Below are 15,322 nucleotides of genomic sequence, written 5' to 3' on the forward strand. Positions count from 1 at the left end.
AACCTCGTCACCTAGTGTATGTTTGGACATCATTAACGGATGTATGTGTACCTTTATGGATTATTGCAACAATGATGAGAATAAAGTACTAATCGTGAATAAACTCTGAATTTCTCTTCGTTTGAATGGACAACAAATGCGCGTCAACAAAGTGCTCAGTCTAGCAAGCACCGCGGGCTGTAAGTAAAGATTTAGCCCCTACACAAGTCAAAAAGCTTATGCTTCAGGATATTGATATAACGGATTAGTTTAGGCTACTGCCGCATTCGTTTAAGTTACGCTGAGGACGTCGCAGTGGATTATAGCCGAAGTATTGAGCAATTGGACGGCGTGTTCATCGAGCTGAGCCGTGGACAGCGGGAGGACGGCGTTTACACCGGAGTCAACGGATTCAAAGACCATCTACTAACAGCACAGTTGAAATCAACACTGCACTTCGAGAGCTGACAGAAATTCACGGCGCCCGACGCGAGGTATGTAGCGCTACAATATTGAATGGCCATTTAGGTTTATTTGTTTGGTTTGTGTGCACACATTTCGGGGTAAAAAATCCAATGCATTGGTGATAGTCGGGTTGGGGCGGACTATTAAACCTTACGTTGCTAACGTTACTGTGTTGCGAACTTTTGCAGACATTTAAACGAGTTATGGAGACGTATGACGTTGCAGATAAGTATGGAGCTAGAAGAGTCTCAATAAAGATAAATGCACACACTACATTCACATATGCACATACAGGATTCATAAATACACATGCAGGATACACAAATGCACACAAAATTCACAGATGCACACACAAAATTTAAGAAGCACAGAAGATTCACAAATGCACACAAAATTCAGAAATGCACACAAAATTCATAAATACACAACCAATTCAGAAATGCAAACAACATTTACAAATGCACTCAAGATTCACAAATGCACAGGACAAGATTCAGAAATGTATTTCTGATGCACACACAAATATATCTTGATTTACAAACTGTTTTTGGTCTGTGAACTTTACTGCATTTGCTCAACACACAAATGCCTTTTTTTAAACAGGGAATGATCTGCAACCAATCAGATATCTCCCCCTTGTTTTAGCCAATCACAAGAACGCACCCCACGTGGGGGATTGTTTACTTATAAGCCAATCACTTGACCTTTAAGCTGGTTTGCCAACCGCCAATAAAACCGAAAAAGATTGTGATTGGCTAAAACAAGGAGGAGATATCTGATTGGTTGCAGATTATTCCCTGTTTAAAAAAAGGCATTTGTGTGTCGAGCCAAGTCAGGGGAGTCTCAAAATTCACACACAAATGCAGTAAAGTTCACAGACCAAAAACAGTTTGTAAATCAAGATATATTTGTGTGTGCATCAGAAATACATTTCTGAATCTTGTCCTGTGCATTTGTGAATCTTGAGTGCATTTGTAAATGTTGTTTGCATTTCTGAATTGGTTGTGTATTTATGAATTTTGTGTGCATTTCTGAATTTTGTGTGCATTTGTGAATCTTCTGTGCTTCTTAAATTTTGTGTGTGCATTTGTGAATTTTGTGTGCATTTGTGTATCCTGCATGTGTATTTATGAATCCTGTGTGTGCATATGTGAATGTAGTGTGTGCATTTATCTTTATTGAGACTCTTCTAGCTCCATAGATAAGCCCTCCGGGCCGCCACCAACCGTTCTCAAAAGTGTTGTAAATGGCGCTGATGCGCAAAGGGACAAAGACAAACGTGTTGTTAAATTAACTGCTAAAGCCTTTCCTGAAAAACTTGAACGATTGCAAAAGGACAGAAAGGCTATATTAAATAAAGCAAGTAATTTGAAAATAGAAATGAGAGAGCTCATACAAAAGGGAGAGAAATCACAAGTTCAGTGTGCTTTTAATAATCTCCTTAAGTTATGTGATGAAGTTAAAGGTGTCCACACTTCTGTAATGAGAATGCTACCAGAAGTTGAACAAGAGAAACATGATGTGTGGTTTAAAGCAAAAATGTTGAACAATGATGAATTTATCTCTAAGGTGCAATTATGGCTTTCAAGTGTTGAACAAAGTGTCATTGATGGTTGTGAACAAAATGTAATCAATGTTACTAATGTCAATGTTATTGATGATGGTATTAATCCAGAGGATAGCATTTCAAACATAGCCAGTCAACATTCAAGCAGAAAGAGTGCATATAGCAGCAGATCAAGCACCACTTCCTCTGCAAGAATTCAAGCAGAGGCAGACAAGGCAGCTCTGCTTGCCCGTATGGCAGCGCTAAAAGAAAAGCATTCATTGGAGGAACAAGAACAGCAAATAAGGAGGCAAAAGGAACGACAGGAATTGGAAACTAAGCTTGCGGAGTCTGCAGCTAAGCTGGCGGTGCTCCACGCCTCTGACAGCCATTCGAAGGTATCCAATGCAATGAATTCTTATTTGGAGAGAGAAGCTAGAAACAGATCGAAGCCATCAGCAAATGCCATAAATGTAATACCTCAGAGTGAACTCCAGCAGCGGTTGGTACCGCCAGCTAACAACCCATTACCAATTACAAGGATACCACAGAGAGTTAACCAACATCTTGTAACTAGACCTAAAGAGTGGACAAAAGGACAAAGCCATCTTACACTGGAAAGGGAAGCATTAATGCCGACTCGGGAACTTGATACTCAACCACCAGACCTGAGGCAGTCGGAAGACCTTCTTACAGTTATGCAAAGGCAAAATGAAATTACATCAGCCCTCGTCCAACAACAGCGTTTATCATCATTACCAGTCAGAGATATTCCCTTATTTGATGGAGATCCGCTGCAATATATATCCTTTATGAGAGCATTTGATCAAGGAGTGCAGGAGAAGGCAAGTAACAGTGACTGTCTATACTACCTTGAGCAGTTCACTAGGGGCCAGCCAAGGGAGCTGGTCCGTAGCTGCCTTCACATGACACCCGAGTATGGCTATGCTAAAGCAAAACAGCTGCTACAAGAACATTTTGGCTGTAAGTACAAAATAGCTCATGCATACATGGAAAGGGCTTTGTCCTGGCCTATTATAAAGACTGAGGATGTCAGTGCTTTGCAGGCTTATTCTCTTTTTCTGCGCGGCTGTTGTAATATGATGGAGGAACTACAGTACATGCAGGAACTAGATATGCCAAGCAACATCAGGGCAGTCGTCGAGAAATTGCCATTTAAGCTCAGAGAGCGATGGAGAACTCTTGCATTTGACATATCAGACACAACCGAACGTAGAGCCTCGTTCGTAGATCTGGTGAAATTGATAGAAAGACAGGTCAGAATCCTATCCGATCCCTTGTATGGTGACATTAGCGACTTAGCATCTGGAATAACTGGATCTAAGGTCATTAATAGACCAAAGTTACATCAAGGAAATAGATTTAGAGGAAACAGCTTTGCTACAACTACTGCACCCATTGAATCAACGGAAAGTGAAAGGGAATGGAGGAATACGCCACAAGAACATGATTCACTAGTGATTCGAGGTTGTGTATATTGCACTCAAGGTAACTCTTTGGAGTATTGTCAACAGTTCAAACAGATGAGACACAAAGACAAGTTGAGTTTTCTCAAGGATAAAGATCTTTGCTTTGGCTGTTTACGCTCCGGGCACAGAAGTCGGAACTGTGAACAGCGTTTGATTTGTAGCACTTGTGGGCAAAGACACCCTACTTTACTTCACATCAATAGGAGAGAGACTGCCAATGTGTCCATTGAGACTTTAAATGAACCAAAGGCTCAAGCGCCAATAGCATCTCCAAAAACATGTGGTCAGACAGGCGCTGGAGGAGATCGTTGTTTGCTTCCCATCTTGCCAGTCCAAGTTAAGTCCATTAAAGGAGATAAAATAATTCAAACATATGCATTCCTTGATCCTGGAAGCTCGGCCACATTTTGTTCAGAGCAGCTTATGCAAAGGCTTAACCTTGCGGGGAGACGTACACATTTTCTCTTACAAACCATGGGGCAAGAAAGAGTTTACCAGCTTACTCAGTCTCAGGTTTGGAGGTCTCCGGGATCGACGAACACCTCTTTTATAGGCTTCCAGAAACCCTTACACAAGGTAAAATGCCTGTAAATGCAGACAATATATTGACTGAGGGAGATTTGGCGAAGTGGCCATACCTAGCAAAGATTAAAATCCCTAGCATAAAGGCTAATGTGGACCTGCTGATCGGAAGCAATGCGCCTAAAATGCTGGAGCCCTGGGAGGTTGTCAACAGCAGTGAAGATGGGCCATATGCCATGAGGACAGCATTAGGCTGGGTTATTAATGGCCCATTGCAAGGAAACAACAGTTCCAGTGCAGAGTGTATGACAGCCATGGTTAATAGGATTTCTGTGTGTAATTTGGAAGAAATGCTAAACAACCAATATAACCATGACTTCAACGAGAGTGCTACAGAGGAAAAGGGACTATCAAGAGAAGACATCAAATTCATGGAAATTATGGAAAGGTCTTCAATTCTCGAACACGGCCACTATTGCCTGAATTTGCCCTTTAGGAAGAAAGAATTGTCTCTGCCTAACAACTTCTCTGTTGTAAAGCAAAGGGCACTTAGTTTAAGGAGAAAATTTCTGAAAAATGAGCTCTTTTTTCAGGAGTACAGTTCACGTATCAGCGAGATGGTCGACAAGGGATACGCAGAGGAGGTACCTACCCAGCAGCTGAGTGGCAGCAACAGCAACGTGTGGTATATCCCTCACCATGGGGTACACCACCCAAGGAAGAAAACTATACGAGTGGTGTTTGACTGTGCTGCAACATTTAAGGGAACCTCCCTGAACCGAGAGCTTTTGCAAGGTCCTAATCTCAATAGTACACTGTTGGGAGTCCTCCTGAGATTTAGACAAGAACCAGTGGCAATCATGGGCGACATACAAGCCATGTTTCATCAAGTCAAGGTCACAAAGGAGGATCGAGACTTTCTGCGCTTTTTGTGGTGGCCAAAGGGAGATCTGACCAAACACGTAACTGAATTTCGTATGACTGTTCATTTGTTCGGCGCTGTATCATCCCCGAGTTGTGCCATCTATGCTCTAAGAAGAACAGCGGATGATAACCAGGCCGACTTTTCAGCAGAGGTGATCCAGACAGTTAAAGAAAACTTTTACGTGGATGATTGTTTAAAGAGTGTGGCGTCCGAGGAAGAGGCCATACTTATGGTCAAACATCTGACTGCCCTCTGCCAGAGAGGAGGGTTTACTTTAACAAAATGGGTCAGCAACAACCGCATTGTATTACAAACGTTGCCAGAGGAACATAGAGCAAAGGATCTGAAGGAACTAAATCTAGACATGGACAAACTTCCTCTCGAGCGAGCTCTGGGCCTACGGTGGTGTGCAGAGACAGATTCATTCAACTTTAAAATGGAAATCCATCAAGCGGCTTGCACCAGACGTGGAATGTTGTCAGTGTCCAGTTCAGTGTATGACCCTCTTGGCTTTCTTGCACCTGTTCTTTTGCCTGCTAAGATCATGTTGCAGGAGCTTTGCAGAAGAAACTTTGGATGGGACGACACTGTTCCTTCTGACATACTGAATCACTGGACGAGGTGGATGGCGGAGTTGGATATGCTATCCAAGTTCAAGGTGGAAAGGTGCATTAAACCAAAGGGTTTTGGAAACATCACACATGCCCAACTTCACCACTTTTCAGATGCTAGTGAGACTGGGTATGGGACTGTTACTTATCTCAGGATGCAAAACAATAAAAATAATGTCCATGTGGGATTCCTGATGGTTAAAGCTAGAGTCACACCTTTAAAGGCAATTACCATTCCTCGCTTGGAGCTCAATGCCGCAGTAATTGCTGTCCGTATTGACCTGATGCTTCGAACAGAGTTGCGGATTGCACTGCAAGAATCCGTCTTTTGGACGGATAGTATGTCCGTCCTTAAATACATAAAGAATGAAGACAAGCGTTTCCATACATTTGTGGCAAATAGGGTCTCCACTATAAGAGAAGCATCAAAACCATCACAGTGGCGATACATTAGTTCCAAGGAAAACCCAGCAGATGACGCATCTAGAGGATTAAGGATTGGAGACTTCATCGGAAACAGCAGGTGGATCGGCGGTCCAGGGTTTCTTTGTAAACCAGAAGAGGACTGGCCAGACACCGTAGTGGATTCTGTGATCGAAGCAAATGATTCTGAGGTTAAAAGGGAAGTTGCTGTGAATGTAGTTAATGTGAGTGATTCCTCTACTGGTACTAACCGTCTTATTGCCCACTTCTCAGATTGGAGGAGACTGAAGGTTGCAGTAGCTTGGTTCCTTAAGTTAAAGGAGATACTTCGGAACAAAAGCTACAAAAGAAGGGCTTCTGAGGCTTCTAACACACAAAGACAGCGTGAGATTGTGTCAGAAAGAAGAACTCTGTCGCTAGATGATCTGTGTGAGGCTGAACTTGCCATAATTCAATACTGCCAACAGCAAAGATTTAGTGAGGAAATTGCCAAATTGTCATCAGAGAATGGTGCCGTGAGCAGACAGAGCATCCTTTATAAGTTGGATCCACGCTTGGACGGCCGCCTCCTAAGAGTAGGAGGGCGGTTGACAAAGGGTGCGTTACCAGAAGAAACTAAACATCCACTGATCCTATCCAAAGACCAGCATGTAGCTACACTTATTTTGAAACACATCCACCAACAACTCGGTCATAGTGGCCGTAGTCATGTCTTGTCCACATTGAGGAGACGGTATTGGATTACTGGTGCTAATACAGCTGTGAGGAAAATAATAACGGAATGTTGTTTCTGTAGAAGACACAATGCTAAGATGATGGAACAGAAAATGGCAGATCTGCCAAAGGAAAGGATCCTTCCCAATCATCCACCATTTACCAACGTGGGGGTCGACTACTTCGGACCGATAGATGTGAAAAGAGGACGGGGTACAGTCAAACGCTACGGTGTGATTTTTACCTGTTTGTCCAGCAGAGCGGTCCATTTAGAAGTAGCTAACTCCTTGGATACAGATGCATGTATAAATGTGCTACGGCGATTTATATGCAGGAGGGGTCAAGTTTCTCATATTCAATCGGATAATGGGACCAACTTTATAGGAACAGAGAGAGAACTAAGGGAATCACTGGCAGGTTTAAATCAGGCACATATCGAAGGAATGCTACGGCAGAGGGGAATTAAGTGGAGCTTTAATCCTCCAGCAGGGTCACATTTTGGTGGTGTTTGGGAGCGTGTGATCCGCATGGTGAGGAGAATCCTTAACGCAGTGCTTCGACAGCAAAGGCTGGACGATGATGGACTCCATACAGTCATGTGTGAGGCTGAAGCCATCTTAAATGATCGACCCATCACCAAACTGTCCGACGATCCAAACGATCTCGAACCCCTGACTCCGAACCATATTTTGCTCATGAAAGGAAATCCATCTTTACCACCTGGACTGTTTCAGCAACACGATCTGTATAGCAGACGCAGATGGAAACAGGTCCAGTATATCTCTGATCTCTTCTGGAAGAGATGGATACGTGAATATTTACCTTTATTACAGGAACGACAGAAATGGAATCAAAGGAGGAATAATCTTAAAGCTGGAGATATTGTGATCATCATGGACCCTGCTGCCCCACGTGGTTCTTGGCCACTTGGAAGAGTCTTGGAGGCTTTTTGTGATAAAAGGGGCTTGTGCGATCAGTACGTCTGAAGACAAAGACAAATTCTATTGAAAGACCTGTAACAAAACTCTGTCTGCTGCAAGAATCATAGATCGGCCCTTAAAGCTTCATTGTTTGAGTGCTTGTTTAAAGCCTGTGGTGTGCTTATGTGTGAGGTAAATTTTGTATATTGTGATCTCCCCTGTATGGCTCCTTCCTTGTTATGTAACGGAATTGTTTGTCTGTTAGTCATCACAATTAGGGGCCAGGATGTAGGAGCCATCTGGTCTTATGTTTTATTGTTTGTTTTTAATTGGGACAATAGGTGTCGCTCTAACCTAACTGGGTTCACGAAATATAGGTAGGAACGCTCATGTGGTTACCAGGTGTTGCTTGACGGAGGGGGAGCACACATAGCTTTTTGACCGCTTTGATGTTTTACCCAAAGTGTGTTATATTGGGAAACCTCGTCACCTAGTGTATGTTTGGACATCATTAACGGATGTATGTGTACCTTTATGGATTATTGCAACAATGATGAGAATAAAGTACTAATCGTGAATAAACTCTGAATTTCTCTTCGTTTGAATGGACAACAAATGCGCGTCAACAAAGTGCCCAGTCTAGCAAGCACCGCGGGGCTGTAAGTAAAGATTTAGCCCCTAAACCTTGTGTATATGGATGTATATAGGAACTGGTGGAAGTTTCCAGGAATCCTCACAGCTGGATGTGAGGAGTGCTGGTTGTGAGGTGTGAGGTGCTATCTCTGTTTTCAAAGCTGGGTGGGGGGTTTGAGGCAGCACATAACATAAAAACTGGATCAAAACATTATATATCTACAAGTGCGTTTACTAAATACATGTATTATTATGCTAATGTAATTTAATTCATAAAGGTTTTTTTATTTAAGAAAATCTGAGCATCACTCAAAATAACTGTTAACATGTTTGTCAACTAAACATGTTTTGTAAACTTTGTACATTTTATAAAAATATTTTATATTTTTATTATTGATAAAGTATAAAGAACAAATCAGTGTGAAAACGCAGATTATAAAAAGTACATAAAGTGCCAGCAGAGGATCCAAAATAATGAAAAAAAAAAAAACATTTGAAACATCCAATGCATCTTGGAAATCGTAGTAATTTAACATCTACAGCATGTTACAACGCCAGGGCAAAAGACTCCAATTCCCAGAATGCACCTGCACCCACCCATTCATTCCCACCAATAAGGATCAACGGCATTATTTCAAACCGCTACTGACTCGGTCCTCGTTTTCATGCTAAACAGTACGGCTGAGGTAAGTTTAACTTTCATTCCTCTACATCGCGCAGATCTGTTCCATATTTGTTCCTATTTTGTTCTTCACTGTGATTATTTTGGTTTTTATGCAAGAAGTGTTTTAATTTAAAGCACACACAGGAAACATTAAGAGTATACACCAGGGGCGTCGCTAGACCCCTTTTACTGGGGCACGTGCCCCAGTGTAAATCTTTTGTGCCCCTGTGTAAATCTCAAGTTTACATTTAGCAGTTAACTAGTTTATTCCTTTACAAAGACAATCGCGGCAAAACGGATCTATATGCAATGTAGTTACCCAATTCACGTTTGAAAAAGCGACGCAACAGTCGCACTGACGCGTGCACGCCTCAATTCATGTCCGCGTCGGCGCACGGACATGAATGGGTGCGCGGACGCGGACATGAATTGAGGCGTGCACGCGACTGTTTTGCCGTGCGCAGCCGCATACAAAGTACACGCGATTGAGTTGGTTTATGAAAACATGGCGAGACTAAAGTAAGTTTCTAAATAATAATGAAAATCTCATTGACGCATGTGATGGACATCAGAAATGTTTTGTGCAAAGCAGGAAAAGGGAAGGAAAAATGAGAGATGATGAATTTAAGGGAGTAAAGACACATAACATCCTACCCTGTCAGGGCTTAAACATTAGAGGGAAAATTTCAGGAAAACCTCTGTTAATAGTCTATAAAATTGCATTGTTCACATACAAAAACTGTGTTATACTGTTCTGTATTTTCAGATATGAAATTAATATTTAGTTCACTAGCTCTAGGTCATTACATAATCAGTTAGCAGTAACTAAGATAGATTTTTTAGTAGTCATAAAATGAAAATATTCTTAAAAATAAAAAAAGAAGTTATTAATCATTGTTATGTAAAATGCAAATGTGCATAACATTTTTTTCTCTCCAGCCATTATTTCCAAACATTTTATGCCTTTAAACATGTTAATTATGTTGTATATATGTATATATGAAGATGATACTTAAATATTTTTAAATAAATGTTTGTCTTTCCCAGTACTTGTTGCAATGTTGGAATAGTGGGTTAAGCAAAGGAAATTGTATCTTGCACACCGCAGGCTTTCAAGAAAAAAAAAAAAAAAAAAATGGGGGGCCTGTGCCCCAGTAGAGCTTTATGTCTAGCAACGCCCCTGGTATACACTGTACACAGTAACATGCGGTTTTTACGTGAGCAAAGTTACATGCAAAATGCCTGATAAACGAATCAATTCGATGTTTAAAACTTTTAAAACAAAACTGCAAGATTACTTGTGTTGGAGATGTTCAGCTAACTGTAGCAAATGGCTCTTTCTGCTATTTTAAACGATATAGATGATCTTCTGTTGTTTTAAAGCTAAACTATTAAAGATAAACTAATGTTAGATGCTGTCAAAATATATTTTAAAGTTGCATGATTGCCTTCTTTTTTAATATGATGTCTATCCATGTTTGTGTTTACACAGAGCCGGCCCTAGACCTTCGGGGGCCCTAAGCACAATTTGGTCGGGGGCCCATTTGACCGTTTTAAGTAAGGCCTAAAGAAAAGAAATGACTACCTTATAACTATACTGTAAATATTATATCTACTATGTTATTTTTTTATTTTGTCTTTTAAATTATGTTTTTAAATTATTCTATGTATACTGTATGTTAATGATCTTTTTTACGCTGCTGGTCCTAAGTACGTTCTTATGTGGCAACATGTAGCCTACAGAATGACAATAAAAGACCTTGGGGTGGTCCCGGACAGGGAATATCTTAAGCCAGGACTCTTCCTTAGTTTATTTATTCCATGGATTCCATGTTTGATGTCTAACAGGAAAAATATGATACCACTTAACTGAATGGCAGTGCAGTGCAATGAACACACCCTGATGAACTTGCTGAATAAAAAGACTGATAAAGTGATTTTCACTGACCATCAAAGAAACATTTTTAATTGACACCAGAGTTTAAGAGGCACAAACAACAGCCTATATATAATTTGAATGAAATAGAGTAAATAGAATAACATTTAAATAAAATATTATATAAAATAATAAATAGAACACTTAAATGTTTAAATTTTTCAAATAAACAACATTAACCATAATATCTAAAACACCACAAACAAGATTAAAAGTAGCTAACATTCGCTATAACAACCGCCTCACTATATATTATCCCTTACGTAAATAGCATAACAATAGTTAATAGGCTTGTTTGAGATGAGCTAAATCTGCGCATAACCGATCACCGGTGATCAGCACGAGATGCGTTTTTCAACTTGTTCTTGACTTATGACATTCCTATTTTTTATTAATTCCTTTAAACTTTTTTATTGGTGTTGGATTAGTTGTACTGTGAGCTGTTTATATTTTACACAAAAACGAATTTAGACTTAGATTACATCCCAACATTTACTAAGTAGCCTTCCAGTAATGAACAGTTCACCTTTGTTGATTCTCCTTATAAACATCTTAATGTAAATGCATTTGTTGGTATTTCAGTTGCATCTATTTATCATCTAAAAATACGCGAACGCGATCTCTTCCAGTGCTGATGTTTGCAGTCCACAACAAAGCGAGTTTCATGAAGCATCCGGCTTGCCTGCAGTTTTTTCACTCCTCCCCTTACTGCAGCCGTCTGTGCTCGTCTAAATTCCAGGCAAGGCAAGCTGCATCTCAAACAAGCCTAGTCTGACAATGATCATGTGATGAGTGACATCATAGGGTCAGTCAGGGTCAAGATTAGCGGGGATCTCGCCATAATAAAGAACTAAATAAAAACAACTGTGCTTATTATGATGCCCGAGAAAGAGCGCTGTAGATCAATTTATTTTTATTTATTTTATGTTACTTTTGATGTATAATTTTTTTCAACCACTAGCTGGCAGTGACTCTATGGGGCCCTCAGCTGGCCACGGGGCCCTTTGCAATTGCAAGTGTCGTTTAGTGGCTGGGCCGGCTCTGCCATCAATAGTATATTAACAAGCTTCTCTGACATTGGTTAGTACACACAGTTTGCAGTTAGTTTATATAATATGCATCATCACACAAACAGGTATAAATCAAACTTAACTTGGGTTAAATAAAAGCACAAGAAACTAAATTAAACAGAATAATTGCATATGTTTTCATATTTGTTAACAATATACAGAAAACACAAATTCAGATCAAACATGCACATATACATTACTTCTGAGTTGACACAATATTTTTCTAAATTTAGCCTATTTCTTATTTTGAAGATAATAAATAGCTACCTAGACATAAATTTCATTTGTCATATTTTCCCATGCAACTTCTTAAAGCCTTTGAAAAAGACAAAAGAAAAAAACGTAAAAATAATATTAACATTATATAATCTTATAGCAAACACTGAATATTCACACATTAAACATAGATTCATAAACATAACATATAGTGTATGCTTTAATACTTACCCTCCTTTCTAATAGCACACAAAGTTAAGTTCCTCCATACAGTTTCTGTTCTCCCAGCTCTCCTTTTTTAGGTTTAGAGATCCACAATATAAGTTTTTGGCAGGACAGGCTGGTAGTTTGGCACTAAGATATCCCAGACTCTCACCACTTAACCAGAACCATGAGCCTGCCAGGAACCGTAGACCTGTCCACACACTTGATGTCTCAGCAGTGGTTTGTTTGGCTTGGATGAGATGTAAATCTGTTGGCAGACTGGCCAGATCAGTGTGATGAGTCCTGCAGTATTGTAACGCGTCCTCCCAGCTCTTATTCTCTTTAACCACAATCAGTTCAGGGTCCCACTTGTAGCAGAGGAAAGTGTTTGAATCAGTACAGGACCTGTCAAACATTTCACCATTTTTAACTACACCGCAGAAGTCATTGCCGACTCCATTTGGATCTGTGCTTGCCCATTTGATGAAACTGCTATTGCCTCCATCACTCCACTGCCAATTGTTTGGAGAGATCTTTATCAGACCAACCCAGCTGGCTGAGTATAAACCACTAACGGCCAATGCGTTGATTTCCTCCTCTCTGTCAACACTGAACATGTCTATATAATAGACTCTGCAATAACTTTGAGCTTCTCTCCATGTCATGGCATTAGTAATATTAATGCTTTGTCTTCTCAGAGCTGTTGTCAGCTCACAATGAGCTGACAGGAGAAGAGCAAACACGACAATCTTCATCTCTTCTGTGAACGGCGAGTCAGTCAACACTCCTAAAACACACTTTATATACTGAGACCAACTTTATATTTGTTAGTCAGAAAATGAATAGAAATAATCTAAGAAATAATGTTGAACGAACAAATGAAGCCAGAGCTCATCATCATCTGTTTTAGATGCTTTACTTAGTCATTTTCATTAAATGATTTGTGTTGCAAAGTTGATATATGGTTTCTATACAAATGTCCTTTTTGCATCGCGTTTCCTCAAGCTAAAATTTTGTCAGGTGTCCATTGTCTTAAAGCAATGTTAAGCTGGTTTAGAAATGCCATTTATGTCCATTTAACAACTGAGACTCCTGTAAATAATAGGCTGCTGATATGAGAAATATGAAACAATAATGTGTTGCAATGTAAATGAATTACTTTTTTGTGTTAACACATTATGTCTAATTTTGTGTTGACTTTGTGTTAAAATAAAACACAAGTTGTGTTAAAAGTTCCAATAATAACACAAAAATGTGTGTATTCTGGGACGACGTATTTAGTGTGCTGTCCTTAAGCTAACACTGATTGAAACAAAGACAAAAAGTATAAAAGTTACTAATACCTGATAAGGGTTCATCATTTCATCCCCTCTGTGCCTTTATGGTGTACACAACTTTTGGTTTGCCTTCACCGCAGGTGTTTATGTAAATTACCTTTCCGTCCCTGAAGATATATCATCTGGCATGAGGCTAACCTCGACAGTACAAACTTAAATTGTTTAGAATATTTTTTATGGCAATGTCAATCCATTTTTAAACTTTGTTAACAGTATAAACAATATAAAAATGTAATGAAATTAGCATAATATACTTTCAACAATGCAAAAGTAATCATGTTACTATTCAGGTGTTTTGAATAGTTTGAATTTTTACATATTAACTTTCCTCACATATTCCTTATATTTCTCTGTAATCTACATTTTTAAAATTCATATGATTGCGACGGACACGTGCAAATTCAGCCCTTTATCCAGCGATCTTGATCCCAGATCTCTTCAGCGACCGTAAACGTCAAATCTCGCATTCGCTATGAATTTGAATTCAAATACTGCGCATTACTTCACAGATTTGTGACATTGACATCTTTCATCCTTGACAGAGAGAAACCATAACCTTTTATTAATTCATAATTTAAATAATTTTTCTAAGATTAATAACTTAAATAATTTTTCTCTTTACTTCATATCCTAAAGAGTGGACCGCGGCTGCAGCACATTATCATTTTAACTACTTTTTTTTTGGTACAGCCTGATCTCACGAATGTCCATGTTATAGTCACAGAATATTTTGCTCATTTATCCGTATTATTGTCACAGATCTCCGAATTTTTCCGTGTCCGTACCGTACCGTGTCATTTTTATGTATTGGTTACTCAATTGTTTTTCCTATTTTATTGTCGCTTGGGTTTGTGTTTATAACGAATTTCTGTTAAAAATGACATCCTAACTCAAACCCAACTCTAACCCGTAACGTCAGGCGACAATTGTTTAAAAATACGGAAATATTTGTATAAACTAATAGTTAAAGTGACATCCTAACCCAAACCCCAAATCTAACCCCAAACCACAATGACAATGGTTTAAAAATAGGAAAAACAATTGAGTAACAACACGGAAAAGAAAGTTTGTTGTACGGACACGGAAAACTGGAAAAAAGATGGCAAAGCTAAGATATGGCTTTAGGAAATATTTTAATATATGCTGCACACAGAGAAAGTCATCACATTAGCAGCGGGACAAAAGTAACAAGCTTTCAACTCGACAGAAACTCCTGACATTCGAACCCAATTTACTTTTATACAAAAAATCTCTGAAGCAAACTTCAGGATGTGTTACAGCACTAAATAACCTTAAGATTGATCATTAATGTGACACATGAAATGAAAAAAAAAAACACAACACAACAAATTCCATGCTTGGAAAAGCTTTCTGGACATAACCGTGGTAAACGATGACCAAAATACAAGGTACAGCATTTGGCAGCTCTGTCAAGAGTTGTGTGCTGAACGTATTGTCATAGCTTGAATGCAAATAGTTAGGGCTTTGATAAAACCGCTTTGTTATGTTCGTCCTACATTACTTTTGCTCCCGGTCATCTCTACTGAACAAACAAGTTCATGCAAAATTATGCTCAGAAGCACCACAATATCAGGACAAATCAGGAAATTTGATAGTAAAAGTCAGACTTTAAAGGGTTTGTTGAAAAGGCTCAATACTTGTTTACA

Source organism: Paramisgurnus dabryanus, chromosome 3, assembly GCF_030506205.2.
Source record: "Paramisgurnus dabryanus chromosome 3, PD_genome_1.1, whole genome shotgun sequence".
NCBI classification, from domain to species: domain Eukaryota; kingdom Metazoa; phylum Chordata; class Actinopteri; order Cypriniformes; family Cobitidae; genus Paramisgurnus; species Paramisgurnus dabryanus.